Source organism: Eptesicus fuscus (assembly GCF_027574615.1).
Source record: "Eptesicus fuscus isolate TK198812 chromosome 1 unlocalized genomic scaffold, DD_ASM_mEF_20220401 sc13_unplaced_1, whole genome shotgun sequence".
Taxonomy (NCBI): domain Eukaryota; kingdom Metazoa; phylum Chordata; class Mammalia; order Chiroptera; family Vespertilionidae; genus Eptesicus; species Eptesicus fuscus.
In genome coordinates, this window is record NW_026557622.1 from 111,512 (window position 1) to 131,431 (window position 19,920).

Genomic DNA, 19,920 nt, shown 5'->3' on the forward strand with positions numbered 1-19,920 from the left:
TCTGTTGGGGGACAGAATTCTGTGGGCATAGGCCAGAGCCCCTTTTGCTGCAGTATCAGCCAGGTTGTTTCCTGTAATAATATCTGTGTCCCCCTTTTTTATGCCCTTTACAGTGAATTACAGCTACCTCTGCAGGTTCTGATACTGCTTGTAGGAGAGCAAGCATTTCCTGGCCATGTTGGATAGGGGAGTTCTTTGCTGTTAACAGTCCCCGTTCTTTCCATATTGCCGCATGGGCATGCAGGATGAGGAAGGCTACTCAGAGTCTGTGTAAATATTGACTCTTTGTCCCTTTCCCAGATGTAAGGCTCTAGTCAAGGCAATGAGCTCAGCCTTCTGGGCAGAGGTGTTAAGAAGCAATGCCGGGGCTTCAATGACCTGATTAAGATCTACCCGTGAATATCTAGCCTTTTAAATTCCTTCCATTATAAAACTACTGACATCAGTAGCCCATACTTTATCTGGATTGTCTAGTGGCTGGTCCTTTAGATCAGACCTGCTTAAATAAACTTGTTCTACTATCTCTATGCAGGGGTGTAATATCTCCGCTTTTTCCTCCACAGGCAGGAAGGTGGCTGGGTTAAGATTTTGACATACTTGAAGAGTTGCTTCAGGGCAGCCTAGGAGTAAATCCTGGTACCTAATAAGATGTCTCCCTGTCAGCCATTGATGGCTTTTAATTTCTAGGACTCCTTGAACCTGATGTGGGGTCAGGACCTCTAGTGGTTGTCCCAATGTTAACTTTGTGGCCTCTTCTATCAGGAACACTGTGGCTGCAAGGGCCCTTAAACATGCTGGCCATCCTGCTGCCACCGAGTCTAATAGTTTAGGAAAATGGGCCACTGGTCTTGTCTCTGGCCCTAATCTTTGGGTAAGAAATCCTAAAGCCACTCCCTGCTTCTCGGCCACATATGGCTTTCCCAGATTGGGATCCTCAGTGCTGGGGCTGTTGTGAGCAAAGCCTTAATTTTTCTGAAGGCCTGCTGCTGCATGCCTGTCCATTCAAGTGGGTCAGAATCAGGGCCTTTTAGGGACTCATGTAGTGACTTAGCAATGAGTCCTAATCCTGGCATCCAGATTCGACAGAAACTTGCCATGCCTAGAAATGTTCTGAGCTGCTTCTTTGTTTGGGGTGGCCCTATACATAAGATAGGGTCTTTACATTTGGCCAACAACTTTTGCTGACCAGGGCTAAGGACATGGCAAAGATATGTTACTCTCTGTTTAGAAATTTGGGCCTTTGCAGGGGCAACTTTGTATCCTCGTTTTCCCAAGAACTTGAGGACCTGGATGATGTTCTTGTTTGATTCTTCCAGGGAGAGGCTACACAGATTAGTATATCATCTACATATTACAAGAGAGCCCCGGAATTTAAAGTAAGTTCCCTGAGTTCTCTGGCAACAATGTTGCCAAATAAATGTTGCGGGGGACTGATGCAGCAGGGGCCAAACATGGCGGGGATCTCCCTTTTCTATGTCCTGTGCAGAAAGAGATGAACAAACCAGTTCTAAATGGAGGCGGCCAGGGATTGAGAAATAATAGAAATAAAGAGAGCAAGACGCAGAAATAGATTCACAAAGCTGGGGGTTGGGTGGGACACCATTTTGTCTGCTGGAGAGGCAGCATGACGACAACAACCCTGAGACACACAGTAGGTTTATTTTATATCCCCAAAATCCAGGAAGTAACACCAAAACTTAGGATCAAAGGAGCTTATTTGCATTCTTAACTAGGCCCTAGCATTACTGGATTTATATATCTAGACCCACCCCTGCTGACACCTGGGCTGCTATGAAGTCAGAACCGATTATCATGTTCAGCCTTATCGGGGAAGCATGTTCCCAGGGCAAGGCTCTGCCTACGCCCTAAGTTCAGCTGACGATAATTAAAGAAAATTGCCCATGTGCCTTCCCAAGCGGCCCTCTACAAAATGTGAGCTGTCCCTGAAGCCCTGTGGAAGGATTGTCCATGTGAATTGCTGAGTTACGTTAGTGGTTGGGTCAGTCCACTCAAAGGCAAATAAAACTTGAGAATCTGGGTGGAAAGGGATACAAAAGAAAGCATCTTTAAGATCTTTGACAGTAAACCAAGTGGTGTCAACTGGTATCTGAGTTAAAATAGTGTATGGGTTAGGTACTACAGGATACAAGGGAACGAATGCTCTATTTATGACTTGAAGGTCTTGTACCACTCTATATCTCTCGTTTGATTTTAGTACAGGTAAAATTGGGGTATTGCAAGGAGACTGACATGGGACTATAAGACCATGCTTTATACATTTATCTGTGAGGGGATGGTGGCCTCACTTGGCCTCTGGCTTAAGAGGTTCCTGGCATTTACATGGGGACTTAATCTGGTCCTTGAGAGAAACTTTTACTGGTTGAGCAAATTTGGCTCAGCCCAGGACTCCCCTGTCCCAAACCTGGGGGTCCACTTGGTCTCATATCTCAGGGGGAATTGTATGAGGCTCAGGTCTTCAAGGGAACACAGACTAGCCAGAAATAAACTATGGGCCTCTGGTAAGCTTAAAGTATCTCCTAGTGTGGTAAATATATATCTACACTAATAAAAGAGAACGATGCAAATTGACCATTCCTCTGTGATACCCACCAGCCAATCAGGAGTGAGTATGCAAGTTAACCTGACAAATATGGCAGGTTAATTTGCATATGCAGGCTCCCAATGGCCTGGGTCCTGGGAACATCCTCGGGACCCAGGCCTCTCTAAGCCTGTAGGCCCGCTCGTAGGCCATGCGTTGCTGGGGTCCCAGAACACCAGCCACTCCTGGCCTATGAGCCTTGGCGCCGAGCAGCTGGGGGTGGGGCGGCAGAGGCTTGAGCAGGGCAAGAGCAGAGCTGGGGAGGTCATGCCCAAGCTGTGGCACAGACTTGATCAGAGCCGGGGGGGGGGGGGCTGTCCAAGCAGAGGCTTGATTGGAGCTGGGGGGTCCTGCTCAAGCCACACCGGAGGCTTAGCAGGGCCTGAGTGGAGACGGGGGGCCCTTCCCAAGCCATGGTGGAGGCTTGAACAGAGCTGGGGGGCCCTGCCCAAGCCATGGCAGAGGCTTGAGTAGAGCTGGGGGGGCCCTGCCCAAGCTGCAGTGGAGGCTTGAGCAGAGCCGGGGGGGGGGGCTGCCCAAGCCGTGGCGGAGGCTTGAGCAGGCCTGGAGATGGGGGTGTGTGCCAGCATCAGCTTGCTAACAGTCCTGCCTCTGTGCGTGAGCTGCAGAGGAAACACCTTTTCTGACTGCTCATTGGATAAGCCCCTGTACACCACTGGTAATGTTCTTGGTAACTTGCCTAATAAGAATCCAAGAAGGTGATCTAGGGTTTTTTCACCACACTCCTGGAGGAAAAAATGAAGGTTTGCTGCTGGAGGGCTAAGAAATGTCATATCCTGCCCTAGCCGGTTTGGCTCAGTGGATAATGCCTCTTCCTGCCAACTGCTGGGTCCGGGTTTGATTCTGATCAAGAGCATGTACCTAGGTTGCAAGCTCCTCCCTGGCTGGGGCCCAGGTCAGGGCTCATGCAGGAGGCAACCAATCAAAGTGTCCCTCTCACATTGATGTTTCTCCCTGTCTTTCCCTCTCTCTTCCACACTCTCTAAAAATCAATGGAAACATATCCTCAGGTGAGGATAAAAAAAAGAAAGAAAGAAAGAAATGTCATATCCTATGAAAGACACATACTAGGGTCCCGGTGCATGAAATTTGTGCATTGGGGTGTTGTCCCTCAGCCTGGCCTGCACCCTCTCCAATCTGGGACCCCTCGGGGGACATCTGACTGCCAGTTTAGGAATGATCCCACCTCAGGAATGGGGCCTAAACTGGCAGTTGGACATCCCTCTCACAATCTGGGACCGATGGCTCCTAACCGCTCACCTGCCCGCCAGCCTGATCACCCCTAAATGCCCCCCCCCGCCATCCTGCTTGCCCCCAACTGCCCTCCCAGTGGCCTGCTTGCCACCAACTGCCCCCCGCTAGCCTGCTCTCCCCCAACTGCCCCCCCCCGCTGGCCTGCTTGCCACCAGCTGCCCCCCCTGCCAGCCTTCCTGCCCCCAACTCCCCCCCCTGCCAGCCTTCCTGCCCCCAACTGCTGCCCTGCAAGCCTGCTCACCTCCAACTGCCCCCATGCTGGCCTGCTCACCCCCACTGTCCCCCCACCAGCCTATTCACCCTCAACTGCCCCCCTGCCAACCTGCTTGTCCCCAGCTGTCCCCCCTGCCTGCCTGATCACCTCTAACTGCTTCGGCCCCACCACCATGGCTTTTTCTGGAAGGACGTCTGGAAGGTCTCCTTGTCTAATTAGCATATTACCCTTTTATTAGTATATATCCTATCTAATAAAAGGGTAATATGCAGATTCACCATCATTCCAACACACAAGATGGCTGCCCCCATGTGGTCAAAGATCCTGCCCCCATGTGGACACAAGATGGCCACCACAAGATGGCCAGCAGGGGAGGGCAGTTGAGAGGGACCAGGCCTGCAAGGGAAGGAAGTTGTGGGCAATCAGGCCAGCAGGGGAGGGCAGTTGGGAGAGACCAGGCCTGCAAGGGAGGGAAGTTGGGGGCAATTAAGCCTGCAGGGGAGGGCAGTTAGGGGTGACTAGGCCAGCAGAGGAGGGAAGTTGGGAGTGACCGGGCCTGTAAGGAAGAGCAGTTGGGGGGGACCCAGGCCTACAGGGGAGAGCAGTTGGGGGGAACCAGGCCTACAGGGGAGGGCAGGCCTGCAGGGGAGGGCAGTTAGGGGTGACCAGGCCTGCAGGGGAGGGCAGTTAGGGGTGACCAGGCCTGCAGGGGAGGGCAGTTAGGGGCAAACAGGCTGGCAGGGGAGCAGTTAGGCATCTATAAGGCTGGCAGGGGAGTGGTTAGGGGGTGATCAGGCTGGCAGGCAGAAGGGGTTAGGGGCAATCAGGAAGGCAGGCAGGTGAGCAGTTGGGAGCCAGCAGTCCTGGATTGTGAGAAGGTCCCAGATTGGAGAGGATGCAGGCTGGGCTGAGGGACACTCCCCCCCCCCCACCATGCATGAATTTCATGCACCGGGCCTCTAGTGAGTGTGTGTGTGTGTGTGTGTGTGTGTGTGTGTGTGTATCCCTAATAACGGACTTGGACACTGAGTCATGACTAGAAATCTTTGACTCACTAAAATGTCTCTCTTAATACAGGGGAGAGGCTCAGTAAAGCATTTAGATGTGACCTTTCCCTCTACCCCCACAATGGAGCAAGTTTTTTTTAAGACAAAGGACCAACATAAGAGGTTAAAACAGATTAAGTGGCTCCCTTATCAATTAAAATTGAATAGGCTTACCTGATACTTCAAGGATGACCCATGCTTCCTCCCCTTTGATTTCGATGTTTGCTCTGGGAGCCTCTGAGGATCCTGGTCCACTTCAGTCCTTTAGCACCATGGAGAGGGGCTCTCTCCCTCCTCACTTTGAGACATGGGACGTGCCTCTTCTAATGCCCACCCACCCACCCCACCCTTTTTTTTTTGCACAGGAGGCAAGGTGTCTTAGGCCCTTTTCAGCTTCTGTGGACCCTTTTAGGACACTTTTGGCTCCCACAAGGGTAACATGCTCCTGACAAATCCTGGGAAGAGCAACATGTGGGTTGTTCCTGAAGTGGCCCTGCCACACTTAAAGTGGCTGCCAGAAGTTTGGCACCTTTCTTCTTTGCCTTCTTCAACCCAATCTCAACTGTGGAAGACAGAGAAAGCCACGTCTATTAATTCCTTTACTGGGGTTTGGGGACCTAGTGCCAGTTTCTGTAGTCTCCTCCAGATAACAGGGGTAGACTAATTAAAGAGGACATTGCTAGCACTATTTCCCCTCTGGGAAAGTCTGGATCTATGCTGGTATACCTGTGAATGGCCTCTGTTAGAAGAGAGTAAAAGAGAGAGGTTCTCCTCGGGGAGCTGAGCAACTGCTCTTACTTTGTCATAATTGATAGCCTTGCTGCTACTTCTTTCCATGGCTTCTAAAACTCAGGAAATCATATGGTCTCTACAAGCCAATCCTAGTTGTCCCAGTTGATAAGACCAATTAGGGTCGATCTGAGGTATGGCAGTCATTCCTACAGAAAACTAGGTTGGCCCCCCAAAAGCAGTCTTTCCTTGGGTTGGCAGCATTGGGAGAAAAGGATGGCTAAATCCTCCCAGGTTAATTCATAGGTCTGAAATATTGCCTGAAATTCCCCTATAAATTTCTTAGGGTCTTCTGAGAAATTACGAGCCATCCCTTGTAATCTTTTAAATGTGACATAGAGAAAGTGTATGAACTCCAGTGACCCCCTCCAGACCTCCTGCCACCTCCTGTAGGAGGTAGAGGAGGTCCAGTTTCAGATTTTTGTTAGAGACATCTGGGAAATCCCAGGGGCATGGAGGTGAATGGTTGGGGGGGTGTCTCTATTGGAACCTCTTCTGGGCCTTCAAGCATGTAGGCCATTATGGAGGCAACTTTACCGATTGTCTTCGAGGAGAGAGAATTTCCTTCCCTGCAAAAGGAGGCAAGTGTTTGGGTAGCTAAGGGAAGACATGGGAATCCCCAATCTTCCTTAGCTCCATGGTCATGCAGGGCCTAGGATAATGGAAAACCCCCACTGCCAGTAGCCCTCCCCACATAAAAGGCACAGACTTTCTTGAAGAACACGGTTAAGCTTTGTGCTCCCACAATAATGTCAGAAGTACCTGGGTGCAGATCTCAGGAGCATGTGTCCTTAAGATTCCAAGATCTCCAAAGGTCCCATTGTCCCTGTTCTAAGATTGCCCTCAGTAGGGAGACACTAGCCAGGCCATGAGTGATGATGGCTTCTGGTAAAGCATGAGGGCTCCCTCCTGAATCTGGATAAACATTGCAATGTCCCATATCTTAAGAGATGTCCTATGTTACATCCCCTCCCCGAGGTTCTCAGAAACCAAGACTCATTGGCACAAGATGATTTGTTTTATTAAACACGCAATAAGAGTAATATCCATCTGGGAGGCTTCACTAGCTAAGGTGAAAAACTGTCTTAGCTTGAAGCAATTATGCTAGGTTGCCAGATCATGCTTGGAGAGAGTGGAAAGGAGTAAGGCACATGGATCAATAATGACCCTACTCAAACTGCTAGACCCTAAACTCCTGCAAGGGCACAGGCTCCAGGAAGGGGGCTGCAACAGTGGGCCCAGGTCCCAGGCAGGGGTCTCCAGGCACTGCCTGATGCCAGTGCAGGGATGGAGCCTGAGGAGGAGGGGAGTTCTGAGTCCAGGGCCTGAGTAGGCAAACTGCCTCAAAGGAGCATATCTCTGCATATCCAGCCACTGGAGGGAGCTGCTGGGAATTGTATATACAACAATAAGGATTTAGATCTACAACCAGGTCATGACCACTTGCAAAAAAAGATAGTGATGTCGGTCCCCCACATGAGGGGCAAAATGGAACTAAAATGTTAATAAATGGGATGGGGCAGCAGAGGTTAAGCAAAGACAGTAAGATGCCATTAGAAATAGGTTAGAATGTCTCAGTGTTTTCAATTAATCCTATCAAGGAATTTTGCCGCAGCGTTTGGGCTCTGTGTTTTGCTTGTGAACTCCTGTTCCTCATTGCGCAAGTTAGTCTTGATCCTGGTCAGCAGCCTAGTGCATCTGGCCAGTCTTGCAACCAGGTAATCGTGATATGGAGCGATTTCTTTATTTGGTGGCAGGTGCCCTAAGGGCATTTAAGTGCCTGACCCATGTGAACCATCAGTTTGCAGCTTGAAAACACCTGGGACCAAAGACAGATGGGGTGGGGAAGGCGGTGGGACACAAAGAGGCAGAAGGGAAATGGAGGCAGGGACACAGATATGGGGGAATGGAACTCCAACTCCAGGAGGAATGAGTCCCGGGTCTTACCACATGTAGCTGCTTCTCCCTCCCGATGCTGGCTCAGCAATATGTTGCTGGTGTGTGCCATAGGCCCTTTGGCAGCAAAGTGAGGAAATAATTCCAAACGCACACACATGTGTAGAAGTGTAAATGAAATGGTAAGATTTTATTGCAAATTAGGGGAATTAATACACCCACGGGACCTAGAAGGTGGGCAGGCTCTAGAAGCACTGCCACAAGATTTCTGCTAAACCTCCATATTTCTTCTTGGTTCAGGTCAAGGACAAAGAACTATTTAAATTATCCAACCCAAATTCCTAACTTTTCCGGGGGTTTGATTGGGCCCTCCTACCAGTAAATTCTATTGGGTTTCTGTGCCCTCTATCCAATCTGATTACCTTCCTGATTGTTCCCACTAGGGGCTAGGTCCTGCCCCTCCATTTCACCACCTTGTCTCTCATTGCGCAAGTCCAAAAGTTTCATCACATCATCTAGTTCTCTATCTCTCTTTATTTTTTACACCATCTAATTCTTATTGTGCATGCATACACCAAACAGAGAAATTTCCTGCTCCACCTCCTGTACCAGGCTTTTAGCACACCTAGGGAGATACTTTGTCCCTCCCTGGGGATTAAGTCCCCAAGGGACAACCCCTTAGAGTGCATGAATGGGTCTGTTTACCAGTAAGCTAGATGGAACTGTTGTTCTGTTCCTTGTATCTGCTTCCTAGTTTATGAAAATTATTTAATTTCCTTTTGCTTTCTTCCTTTTATTAATAACTCTAACTGCCCACATGAACACTTATAAATACATCTCTTTTTATCCTAGTTGATAAAAGTATCCATGTCACTGGATCATGGTGAGATAAAATCTAAGTAAAGTTGGGAGGGACTGAGGGAAGGCCCAGGGTGAGTGTGAACTAACAAATGTCAGGCAGGACAATGCAGAGTCAGAGAAGATCAGCAAGTCAAAAGGCATTTCAGGAAGGACAGACACAACAATCAACTTGGAACAGGACTTTACTTGGGCAAGAGCCATTGCTGAACCCTATTTTTTTTCTCTTCCTCCTTTTCTGTTCTTCTGCTGGAAACAGGATTGTTTAGCAGTGAATCTGGAAAGTAGAAAATATGCTGTTTATCAAGAAACATCCTTGCTCTGCCACACCCATACACACACAGGATGAGGCAGTCTCTGCTGCCCAGTGTCACAGGAGGGACTCAGAAACAGTAAACTGGTACTCAGAGACAAAAAAGTGAGTTTTCTCACCCCTTTCTTCATATCATACTGTGCTTCTGGTGACACCTTCACACACCAACACACACAGCAGCAGTGGGGACCATCCTGAAACTGACACTCCCCTTTAGGTAACAGACTTAACCCTGTTGAAACTCCATTCACAGCAGTGACTACAAAGGGGGCAGGGAGGCCTGAGCAGCCCAAAGACCCAGCTAGAGAAGGACCCAAGGACTGGGAACAGAGAAGGTGTCTCAGGACAGGGGTGGGGTCGCCAGAATGCCAGGACAAGGGATAAGAAGGTAGGGTAGTTACTGGGAATGGAGTGAAAAAAGTGAAGGGATTAAGAAGTATAAATTGGTAGTTACAAAATAGTCCCAGGGGTATACAGTATGGCATAAGGAACACAGTCAATAATCTATCTATCTATATAAAAGCCTAGTGACCACAACGGCAGAACGACCAGAACGACCAGTGACTATGACACTCACTGAAGCAGCCAACTGGCCTGATCTTGGCCCTGATTGGCCCCCTCCCTGGCCGGCCCGGCCCCCGATTGACCCTCAATGCCCTGATCAGGGGCGGGTCCAGCCAGCCAACTGCCCACAGTCCCTCCCCCTTGCCAGTTGGGACCAATGGGGCCCCATCAGGGCAGGTTGGCTGGATCCTACCAATGCATGAATTCATGCACCGGGCCTCTAGTCCTATATAATAAGTAGGTAATATGCAAATTGGCCATCACTCCAACACACAAGATGGCCACCCCTATGTGGTCAAAGATGCCCCCCCCCATGTGGACACAACATGGCTGCCACAGATGGCCGGCAGGGGATGGCAGTTGTGGGTGATCAGGCCAGAAGGGGAGGACAGTTGGGAGGGACCAGACCTGCAGGGGAGGGCAGTTAGGGGTGACCAGGCCTGCAGGGGAGGGCAGTTGTGGGGGACCAGGCCTGTAGGGGAGGGCAGTTGCAGGGGGACCAGGCCTGCAGAGGAGAGCAGCTGGGAAGGACAAGGCCTGCAGGGGAGGGCAGTTGGGGGGCACAAAGCCTGCAGGGGAGGGCAGATGGGGGTGACCAGGCCTGCAGGGGAGGGCAGTTGGGGTTGACCAGGCCAGCAGGGGAGAGCAGTTGGGGGTGACCAGGCCAGCAGGGGAACAGTTAGGCATTGATCAGGCTGGCAAGGGAGTGGTTATGGGTGATCAGGCTGGCAGGTAGAAGTGGTTAGGGGCAATCAGGCAGGCAGGCAGGCGAGCGGTTGGGATCCAGTAGTCCTGTATTGTGAGAGTGATGTCCGACTGCCCGTTTAGGCCTAATCGGGCCTAAACGGGCAGTCGGACATCCCTCGAGGGGTCCCAGATTGGAGAGGGTGCAGGCTGGGCTGAGGGACACAGACCCCCCATTCACGAATTTTGTGCACTGGGCCTCTAGTATTGTAATAACTATGCATAGTACGTAGGAGAATTATCAATGGGAACACTTTGTAAAGTATGCAATGTATATGATTGTCTTACCATTCTGGTCCACACCTGTAACTAACACTAAATAATTGTGAATGTAAACAGTAATTTAAAAAATAAAATAAATATGCCCCTGCATCTTTTGCATCTATGTAGAATTGAAGCTTCCTACCCATTTTAAGTTACAGAGTCTATCTTTTACTCTGAAACATTTATTAGGAAGGTATATTCTCGTGATATAAACCCTAAAGAAAATAAACTAAATTAGCAAACAATTCTGTGATTCTATATTCTTCTCTACCCTCAACAAGACAGTGTGTGTGCAGTGAGTATAGCTCAGTCCTGGGAGCCTGAAGAGAGGGACAGGGGAAGGATTGTTTCTGTTTTGTGGTTGTTGTTTTTTTTTTTTGCCCAAGAGCATTTCATCTTGAAAAATTTCAATCAGTGTGAGTCTAAGCATTTAAACAAAATAATAAAGCCTCACTACTATATTAATGTAAAAAATACTTTAAAGGTTTCAAATCATGTATTAGTTCTAAGCCAAATAGAAAGCTGCTCTTTATTGGAAATAACCTTTTAGAAATTTCTGTGGCATATACATTAATTATCTGGTTGATCCATCTGCTAAGACCCTCTTCAGAATTTCCACAGCAAACTGAATAGTAGGTATTAACTTGCATATTTCAAGTTAAAATTAATAAGGGTATAAATGATGCTATTGAACATTTGAAAACTAGTGCTACTGTTTGCCTTTATTGTTCACATAAGAAAATAAACATCCTTACCAAATGTCTCCGGATGCCACAGTGACATGCAACTCAGGAAAAGGTTCCTTGGAGGTGATCATCCTGTGAATGGGTGTCTCCTCAGGCCTGGGCAGGGGTGGGGGTAGGCTCTGTACAATCAGAAAATTTGGTCAGTAAGATTGCTTAGGGGCCCCATCTGTAGCTCTATGTAAACCAGGATTAAAGAGACTACATATGCAGTGATGTATTAATGTGCACAAATGCCCAAGAACCTATGGGAAAGAAGACTGATAGAAGAAATAATCTTTTCCTAATTTTATAAATGCATTTGAAGTTAAAGAAGAGAATCAAGGCTTATAATTCTGACTGAAAAAATATGAATAATTTTAGTAGAGTGAAATGTTCAGAGTTAGAACTAAGAGTTAAAGAGGGTTTTTTAATCATATAATTAGCTTTAAATGTACAATGAACCTGATTTTGTAAGAGTAAGCATTTCTTATTCACAAAAACCCTGGTGTTCATTTCCAGAGTCTAATTCAGCAGGTGTTTTAAGTAGAAATGGTTGTAACTGAGCAAAGGCATAAAAGGCATATGGGAGCTAAATGTAAGAGGTAAACATATAGAACACTTAGATGAAAACACAGGCATAAATCTTCATGACCTTGGATTTGCCAGATTTTCAGATATCATGCCAATACCAAAAGAGAAAAATAAAATAAGAGAAATTGGTCCTCATCAAATTTAATGCTTCAGCCCGGCCAGTGTGGCTCAGTGGTTGAGCATCAATCCAGGAACCAGGAGGTCACAGTTCAATTACCAGTCAGGGCACACATGTCCTGGTTGTGGGCTCAATCCCCAGTAGGGGGTGTGTAGGAGGCAGCCGAACAATGATTCTCTCTCATCATTGATGTTTTATCCCTCTCTCCCTCTCCCTTGTGCACTCTGAAGTCAATAAAAACATGTTTTTTAAAAATGTAATGCTTCGTTGGGGCCCTGCCCTCTACTTACCTGAAGAGAGCACCTGGGAAGGCACATTGAGCATTTATTTAATTTTTGTCAGCTGAATCCAGTGGCATTGGCAGAGCCACGTCCTGGAAACGCACCGTGTCAGAGGCAGGTACGTTGTCAGCCTGACCCTTAGCTCAGGTGCCAGGGGGTGGGTTTCATTATTTAAGTTCAGCCAGGTGCAAGGAATGGACGCAATTATCCAGGCTTAGCCAGGAGTGACTTACAAAGAAGCCACAAGAATGAAAAATTTCAGCTTGATCTTTAACCATGACTATAGCTTGATCTTTAACCATGATTTCACATAATTTCCTCTGCTTTAAACTCTAGTAAAACTTCCTGGAATTATACTGTATATAATAAATGCACTGCACTGGCTCTGGGTCATTGTGTCTCCATCAGAGGACAGCTGTCCCACCCAGTCCCAGCTTTCCCTACTGTTTCTGTGTCTGTCTCTTTCATTTTCTCAATCCCCAGTCGCCCCTACTCAGGGCTCCTGTCCGCTCTCTAACTGCGCTGGTCACGGAAAAGAGAGAAATACTTAATATCTGGTGCCACAGAACAGGGACTGAATTCTGGGGAACTCTCAGCCAGGCAAGGAGTGTGCGCACAACAAACTCAAGAAATAAGGTAAGGAGCATAAGGTAAGAACTGGGTGTAAAACATGGGATATTCAGGGTCTCAGGAAAGAGATCTCTACTCTCAAATGCTTAGAACTATGCTTAAAGCTAGAGGATGCTCTGTTAAGCGTAGTCAAATTCTTGATTTCTTAAGTTTTATTAATGAAACTTGCCCTTGGTTTCCTGAAGAGGGAACCATCAACTTTCAAACCTGGGAAAAGGTTGGAAAGCAGCTGCGTGACTGATACACAGCAGAAGGTCCAGAGAAAATTCTTATTCCTACATTCACACTATTGTCTGTAATTCGTGATTGCCTTGATCCAGAGCAGGAGAGTTTAAGAATGTCTAAGCAGGAGAAACCAAGATGGTGGCATAGGTAATCACCTATACTTGCTGCCTCTCACAACCACATCAAAACCACAATTAAACAGCAGAACAACCACCACCCAGAATTGCGGGAAAGCTGGCTGAGTGGAAGTTCCACAACTAGAGAGGTGAAGAAAGTGCATTGAGACTGGTAAGAGGTGCGGAGGCACAGAAAGTGCTGGCCCCTGGATGTGCTTCTCTTTAAACTGCGAGGGCGATACAAACTCCCGCTTGCTCTGAACTCCAGTACTGGGCAAGACTCTGGGCGACCCAGGCACATACAGGGAGAAACTGGACTATCTGACATCTGGACAGGAACGCGAGGGTGGCTTATTCTTAGAGGTGCTCCCAGCCATCATTGTTCCTGCATGGGGGTGCGGGATGTGGTGAACCAGGGACTTCTCTGGTTCAGGGCAGCCATTGCTGTTTTCTCCACCCTGGTGATTTCCAGAGACCCCGCCCCACCCAATTTACAACCCCACCCAAGCTGTGCACATCGGCTTTTGCATATGAATGGCCTATCCTTTCTGCAGCTAGGTCAGAGAGCCCCAGAGATTCCAAAAGAAGGCCCACTGCCTGGCAACAGCAGTGGCCTTCCTTCTCAGTTGGGCCTCGTCTGGGTATTTCCAAACCCCATAGAAAGAGGAAGAATCTGCAGATGTCTCTGTAGCTCCTGCTGGGCAGCCCCAGAGAGTGGCTGACCTTGCATCACCTTGGAGATCCAAGAGCCAGTGTACCCAGTGGTCAGTGTGAGACCATACCGGATTACAACTCTTCATATCCATAAGAGACACACTCAAGGGGCAAACTCAGTGAGCACCAGAGCCCTACTGAAGCAAGTCCTGCCTCATAAGGCTGCCTCCTGAGCAACAGATCTTCCAGTGTAGACAAAGCTGGTCATCACAGCCAATTGGCCTGGAGGTCAATTCCTCCCAGTGATACCAACAGCAATCAAGGGTTAATTACAACAAGACTGTGCAAACAGACCACAAAGGGGTGCACCAAGAATGTCCACCTCAGGTGACTGGGGAAGCTGAGCCACTGGGCCCTATAGGACACCAACCACATAAGGCCAACTATATCAACTGAAGGAAACTTAGAAGCTACCGGGTATATAGAAACAAACACAGGGAAGCAGCCAAAATGTGGAGACAAAGAAGTCACAAATGAAAGAAATGGATGAAAGAAAAATACTGGATATAGAGTTCAAAACCACGGTTATAAGGTTACTCAAGAATCTTCTGGAAACCTCAGAGAAATTTAGTGAGACCCTCAAGGATATGAAAAAGGACCAATCAGAAATTTAGCATATGCTGACTGAAATAAAGAATAATATACAGAGATCCAAAAGCAGACTAGTGGATCCCAAGAATCAAGTCAAAGATTTGAAATACGAGGAAGCAAAAAACACCCAACCGGAAAAGCAAAAAGAATCCAAAAATATGAAGATAGTGGAAAGAGCCTCTCAAGCATACCAACATCCAAATTATAGGGGTGCCAGAAGAAGAGATAGAGCAAGATATTGAAAACCTATTTGAAGAATTAATGACAGAAAACTTCCCCTACCTGGTGAAATAAATAGACTTACAAGTCCAAGAAGCACAGAGAACCCCAAACAAGAGGGATCCAAAGAGGACCACACCAAGACACATCATAATTAAAATGCCAAGGGCAAAAGACAAAGAGAGAATGTTAAAAGCCACAAGAGAAAAACAGTTAGTTACCTACAAGGGAGTACCCATACAACTGTCAGCTGATTTCTCAACAGAAACTATGCAGGCCAGAAGGGAGTGGCAAGAAATATACAAAGTGATGAATAGCAAGAACCTACAACCAAGATTACTCTACCCAGCAAAGCTATCATTCAGAATTGAAGGTCAGATAAAGAGCTTCACAGACAAGAAAAACCTAAAGGAGTTCATCACCACCAAACCACTATTATATAAAATGCTGAAGGGTATTCTTTAGGAAGAGGAAGAAAAAGTTAAATATAAAAAATTATGAACAACAAAGTGACAACAAATACATATCTATCAACAAGTGAATCTAAAAATCTAGTGAATAAAAAGTCTGATGAACAGAATAAACTGGTGAATATAATAGAATCAGGGACATAGAAAGGGAGTGGATTGACAATTCTCGGGGGGAATGGGTTGTGGGGAGTGCTGGAAGAGATTGGACAAAAATTTTACACCTATGGACGAAAACAGTGGGGGGTGGTAAGGGCATGGGGTGGGGTGGGAACCAGGTGGAGGGGAGCTATGGGGGGGGGAAGAGGAACAACTGTAATAATCTGAACAATAAAGATTTATTACAAAAAAAAAAAAGAATGTCTAAGCAGGGTGTGGCCATGGATTTACGCCTACAGTGGAGGGGTGCGAATCTCTAAAAACACCACTTCCCCCCTCTGTGCCACCTCCTCCTCAGCCCGCCACTCCTACCATTGCAATCAAAAGCCTGCCTGATAAAGTTTTACCTCCTAATTATGAGCGGGAGCTAGAGTTTGAGGCGGAACGGGACAAGCTTCACTGTGATCGGGGTGACTCAGATAATGAAAAAGATTTTGCTGGTCTGAAACATTGATCAGACTGTCAAACCTCAGAAGGAAAGTAGGGGAGGGTGGGGGTAAGTGGGAGGGACCAACAAAAGGACTTGTATGAATGCCTATAAGCCTAACCAATGCTGACAACAGGGGAGTGAGGGCATGAGTGAGGGGGGTCATGGGGGGATAAGGACATATATGTAATACCTTAATCAATAAAGAAATAAAAAAAAAGGATTTTGCTTGCAGCTGCCAAACCTTTACGGCTGGATGCAGGTGCTCGGCCAAAAGTGAAAGCAACTTCATATTTCATCTTGCTGGAGTCTCGAGCTATTTGTAGTTGGCTGAACCAAGTAGAAAAGATTAAAGGAATTTTTCAGCAACTGCCAAGAATTCTTAAAGACCTTTTTCTTTCCCTCCCAGGCCATTAGAAATTCTTAGGTAATTAGATTTCTGTCTATGTGTCTATATTATAACTTTAATTTACTTTACTCTGATTTATAATTTTATTGTGCTGTGTTAACATTTTAAGATTCTAAGATTAATTTGAAAGTGTAAAATATGTGAAAATTGCAACCCAAGGAAGTTTAAACAAAGGCTAGCTAATTCCAAGCTTGCCTGTAAAGATACAAACCCGCGCAGGCCAGCCCTGGGGAATTGAAGCATGGGAATGGACGGGTGGTAAGCATGTCCTCCCAACGTTTTCTCTACAATTCAAGGTATATTGTAGAATTATTAAAATACAAAAATAAAAAGGCCTAAAAAGAAACAAGGGCAGACAAAAATATATAATAATAATAAAATTAATTGTCCTGCCTTTCCCTCCCTATACAATGGGGGGGGGGGGAGAGAATCTAAAGGATCAGCCAAGATAATGATTTACATTTTTAGCTTCCAAGCAGCCCTTTGGCCACTGTGCCACCAGAAAACAGCTTTTCTAGGCTGTGAAAAAAGTTAGAGCCACTGCAGTAACCTTAGCATGTTATCTCTAAGGAAAACCTGGCATTTAAATTCAAGGGGCTACAGCCTGGGAACGGGCTGTAAGGCCTGCTCCCTCCTCCCCTTGCCTTTTCTCTAGCCTCATATACTGGTACATATACATAATTTTTGAAAGTCTTGGTAACTTAAAGATTTTGGAACATTACTAGGTTAAATAATAAACATTTAAATATTTTAAAATAGCATAAAATACTGAAATATTAATTGCTAGACAAGTTTTAATTCAGCTGCTCTTAGCTTTTATTACAGAAGGTCTCTTATACTTTATTATAGATATATTTTATTAAAAGTAAAAGTATAGCCAAAATCGGTTTGGCTCAGTGGATAGAGCGTCAGCCTGCGGACTGAAGGGTCCCAGGTTCAATTCCGGTCAAGGGCAGTACCTTGGTTGCGGGCACATCCCTAGTAGGGGGCGTGCAGGAGGCAGCTGATAGATGTTTCTAACTCTCTTATCTCTCTCCCTTATTCTCTGTAAAAAAGCAATAAAATATTTTTTAAAGTAAAAGTATATTTAAAGTATATTCATAAATGTCAATTTAAGAAATATTGGCTATTTGTTTTTTGATTATCATTGAAAAATTAAGATTTTTGTATTTTGCCTCCCTAAACAAGAGGATAAATAGCTCATGTCAAAGTGTTTAGGAAGATTAATAGAAGAAATCCAATTAGTATCACTTGCTGTCCACACCCAAGGACAAATGAAGTTAGAAAATTAGCCTTATTTTGGTTAGTTCTTTTTTCTAGTAAAATAATTAATTATATTAATCAAATATATAAAAAGTATTTTAATCATAGGAACTGAAATTTACTAGCCTATGTTCCTGTCCAATATACTTTAATATATAATCTTTTAGTAAAACCAAGTTTGACAATCCTTCAAGGGTTTGAATTTTATGAAATTTTCTCTTAATCTAGAATTGATTTTACATCATCCCAATCTGCTCTGAAATGCCTCAAATGTGGTGTTTTTTTTTTTTTTTTCTCTCTCTCTCTCTCTCATAAAGGAAAGCGCAAAGCATATAATTAACCACTGCCTAGGGGCTTTTCCAGTCATGGGACAGCCCATAAAGATAAAAACAGATAATAGACCTACCTATACTAGCTCCTCTTTTCAACAGTTTTGCAAGCAATACCAAATAATATATAAAACAGAAATTCCATATAATCCTCAGGGACAGGCAATTATAGAAAAAGCCAAACAAACCTTAAGGATTCAGTTACAAAAAAGGGGGGGAGATGGGTATTATCCTACTCCACAGAATCAGTTAAATCATGCTCTTTATACTTTAAATTTTTTCAATTGTGGCAGCCGAGAGGCACCAAGCATCTGCAGGTATGGCACAATGGAAGGATTTACAAACAGGGCAATGGAGAGGCCCAGATCTAGTAATGATGTGGGGAAAAGGCCATGTTGTATCTTTCCAGAAGGTGCTTCTATCCCCATCTGGGTGCCAGAGAGAGCGGTGCATCATGACATGGACCTAGGAGAACAGCTCATCCTGCCGTTCAAGAAGCTGAAAATCACAACTCCTATGCTAACTGATGCCAGCTCAGCCACCTACTCCGAAGAAGAAAAGCAGAAGACAGGTGACCAAGGCCACCCGAGAAGCTAGTGTCCCCACATGGGGTCAACTGAAGAAGCTGACCAGCGATGCTCGACAAGTGGTGAAAGAATGGGGGGTTCAGGTAACCCCTTCCACCCTTTTTGTTGCTATCATGGCACTTGTCAGCTGTCAAGTAAGTATAGCTGCAGCAGAAACTTACTGGACATATGTTCCAGACCCCCTGTGATCAATCCAGCCACCTGTACCAGGGAATCAGTGCCAGTGTTTACTAACAACACCAATATGGTCGGGGGTAGCTCCACCAAGCACTTAACTCCTTCTTCCCAAGGTGATTATACTTATAATGGTTTTAGTGGGGAGCTCCCTATTTGTTTATCTAAAAAAGGGACTTCAGGATGTTTATAGCTTGGCCAAGAAAATAAGATGTCCTATGGAGGCACAGACGTTGCTAATGTCGCAGGCCTCCGGGACATAGGAAAATATATTCAGACAGTTACTAAACTAGGATTTCCTAAGGCAACCCAATGGCTGGCTGATAAGCATCCCCCACTTCCCTACTGTCCTAATAGAACCACTACTGAGCTGGGAGCATTTCCTCAATGGCAAGATTGTGCCAACCCTGTACCAGTGAGATATATTTCTGGCTCTGACATGTATGTATTAGATTGGTCTCACAGGCTTGATGCTAAATATCCCCATCACCAGCCTATGTCACCGGAAGAGTTTGTGGGTAATGCCCTGACCATGCAAACAGGAAATTTACAAAAAGATCTTTGGCGTTTAGCCACTGCCCTTGACTTTCTTAATTTTACTGGCTTTCCTTAGCTGATGTTGCAGAAGACCAAGAAGACCAAGGACGCTTCTGAGGAAGTTGGAGGGACACTGTTTAATAACGCCAGCAGACTCAGGGAACAGCCTTCCAAATCTGAGTGCCAGAACACGCATGGGGCCCTCCCTTATATCTCCCTCCCTGTGCTCTTTGTCCCACAAGCATGGATCATGCTTCCGGTCCTTTTCTCAGGCCTTGCAAGAAGGCCCCCAGGTGTTGGGGGTCTCCAGGCCATATTTGGTGGTCTGGCCTGGCATCAGAGTTAGGAGCCTTCCCTCTGGCCAGTGCACTGTCCACATTCCAATGGCCTTTGTAACCGGTTCTGCAAGACCAGTGTCTGTGAAAGAGGCAGTGACTTAATTATAGGCTATCAAGAATGTACACTGAGCTTACTAGCCTGGATTCAGATCACTAGCCCCAAATATCAGGGCTACATTGGAATTAGCCCTTTTTGCCTCCTCATTCCCCCCCCCCCCTTGTCCCACAAGCTTCTCTTAGCCTTGTGGTACACGACTACGGGATGTTATGGTGAACATGGGTGACGACCACTCTTAACTACTTCCAGCTGAAAGGGGACGATGAAAAAAGGGGTTAGCATCCCATGAGGGGTTTGTAGGGAATTCTGAAGTTTAAAGGCATTCCCATCCAGTTTTCAGGCAGAGGCAAGCAACGGTTCCACACACGTAGAATGTTCCTGCAGAGGAACACTGTGGGTA